Source organism: Coregonus lavaretus, assembly GCF_964263955.1.
Source record: "Coregonus lavaretus genome assembly, chromosome: 12".
Lineage (NCBI taxonomy): Eukaryota > Metazoa > Chordata > Actinopteri > Salmoniformes > Salmonidae > Coregonus > Coregonus lavaretus.
The window spans coordinates 4,732,945-4,736,012 of NC_139999.1; positions in this window are offsets into that span (position 1 = coordinate 4,732,945).

Genomic DNA, 3,068 nt, shown 5'->3' on the forward strand with positions numbered 1-3,068 from the left:
TAGATGGGGTAATCACACCTGTAAGTGGTATTCCAAAACTGCTTGGTTTAGATGGGGTAATCACACCTGTAAGTGGTATTCCAAAACTGCTTGGTTTAGATGGGGTAATCACACCTGTAAGTGGTATTCCAAAACTGCTTGGTTTAGATGGGGTAATCACACCTGTAAGTGGTATTCCAAAACTGCTTGGTTTAGATGGGGTAATCACACCTGTAAGTGGTATTCCAAAACTGCTTGGTTTAGATGGGGTAATCACACCTGTAAGTGGTATTCCAAAACTGCTTGGTTTAGATGGGGTAATCACACCTGTAAGTGGTATTCCAAAACTGCTTGGTTTAGATGGGGTAATCACACCTGTAAGTGGTATTCCAAAACTGCTTGGTTTAGATGGGGTAATCACACCTGTAAGTGGTATTCCAAAACTGCTTGGTTTAGATGGGGTAATCACACCTGTAAGTGGTATTCCAAAACTGCTTGGTTTAGATGGGGTAATCACACCTGTAAGTGGTATTCCAAAACTGCTTGGTTTAGATGGGGTAATCACACCTGTAAGTGGTATTCCAAAACTGCTTGGTTTAGATGGGGTAATCACACCTGTAAGTGGTATTCCAAAACTGCTTGGTTTAGATGGGGTAATCACACCTGTAAGTGGTATTCCAAAACTGCTTGGTTTAGATGGGGTAATCACACCTGTAAGTGGTATTCCAAAACTGCTTGGTTTAGATGGGGTAATCACACCTGTAAGTGGTATTCCAAAACTGCTTGGTTTAGATGGGGTAATCACACCTGTAAGTGGTATTCCAAAACTGCTTGGTTTAGATGGGGTAATCACACCTGTAAGTGGTATTCCAAAACTGCTTGGTTTAGATGGGGTAATCACACCTGTAAGTGGTATTCCAAAACTGCTTGGTTTAGATGGGGTAATCACACCTGTAAGTGGTATTCCAAAACTGCTTGGTTTAGATGGGGTAATCACACCTGTAAGTGGTATTCCAAAACTGCTTGGTTTAGATGGGGTAATCACACCTGTAAGTGGTATTCCAAAACTGCTTGGTTTAGATGGGGTAATCACAACTGTAAGTGGTATTCCAAAACTGCTTGGTTTAGATGGGGTAATCACAACTGTAGTGGTATTCCAAAACTGCTTGGTTTAGATGGGGTAATCACAACTGTAGTGGTATTCCAAAACTGCTTGGTTTAGATGGGGTAATCACACCTGTAAGTGGTATTCCAAAACTGCTTGGTTTAGATGGGGTAATCACACCTGTAAGTGGTATTCCAAAACTGCTTGGTTTAGATGGGGTAATCACACCTGTAAGTGGTATTCCAAAACTGCTTGGTTTAGATGGGGTAATCACACCTGTAAGTGGTATTCCAAAACTGCTTGGTTTAGATGGGGTAATCACACCTGTAGTGGTATTCCAAAACTGCTTGGTTTAGATGGGGTAATCACACCTGTAAGTGGTATTCCAAAACTGCTTGGTTTAGATGGGGTAATCACACCTGTAAGTGGTATTCCAAAACTGCTTGGTTTAGATGGGGTAATCACACCTGTAAGTGGTATTCCAAAACTGCTTGGTTTAGATGGGGTAATCACAACTGTAGTGGTATTCCAAAACTGCTTGGTTTAGATGGGGTAATCACAACTGTAGTGGTATTCCAAAACTGCTTGGTTTAGATGGGGTAATCACACCTGTAAGTGGTATTCCAAAACTGCTTGGTTTAGATGGGGTAATCACACCTGTAAGTGGTATTCCAAAACTGCTTGGTTTAGATGGGGTAATCACACCTGTAAGTGGTATTCCAAAACTGCTTGGTTTAGATGGGGTAATCACAACTGTAGTGGTATTCCAAAACTGCTTGGTTTAGATGGGGTAATCACAACTGTAGTGGTATTCCAAAACTGCTTGGTTTAGATGGGGTAATCACACCTGTAAGTGGTATTCCAAAACTGCTTGGTTTAGATGGGGTAATCACAACTGTAGTGGTATTCCAAAACTGCTTGGTTTAGATGGGGTAATCACACCTGTAGTGGTATTCCAAAACTGCTTGGTTTAGATGGGGTAATCACACCTGTAGTGGTATTCCAAAACTGCTTGATAACTGCTGGTCTCTTTTCATCCCAGTGTACGCTCATGTTCACGCGATCTCTGGAGACTTATATATTATCGGATATTGACTTTCTGACCTAGGTCAATCTATAAAAAAAAAACACCAGTAATTTCTCTGTTCTGTTTGGCATGTCTCCTGTGGTTCTTGTTGCTATGGCTGTTGCTAGCAGTGGACCATTCCTTTTTTAATTAGGAGGTCTAGTAAAATTAGGATTCCCAGACTAAACAGAGACAGATAAGAAACCGGAGAGACCTATAATGAGCCTTTTTCAAACAACATAATATTAAATTCTTCATATGCAAATGTCCTTTGTCTAAACATCAATCTGTAGGTGTTTTTAAGGTTTTCCTATGTTTTCGTTATGTTCCAATCAACTGAGTGCCCAAACCTCCTACATGCTTGCTTTCCCTCTACACTCGTCCTTAAATCAGAACCACAACAATGTTATTTGGAAAACATTAAATAATACAGTATCCAAACATTAAATCATTCAGTACCCAAACATTAAATCATACAGTACCCAAACATTAAATCATACAGTACCCAAACATTCAATCATACAGTATCCAAACATTAAAGCATACAGTACCCAAACATTCAATCATACAGTACCCAAACATTAAATCATACAGAACCCAAACATTAAATCATACAGTACCCAAACATTAAATCATACAGTACCCAAACATTAAATCATACAGTACCCAAACATTAAATCATACAGTACCCAAACATTAAATCATACAGTATCCAAACATTAAAGCATACAGTACCCAAACATTCAATCATACAGTACAGTTCTTCCCAAACAATGCAACCAGCCAAACCCCTATGTTACTGGTCATTATATGGACCTGACAGGAAGAAAGGAGATAAAGAAGGAGATGAATGGTGGAGAAGAGCTCTAGCAGAGAAACACCACAGAAACCACATTATTCATGACAAGTTTGTTCAGT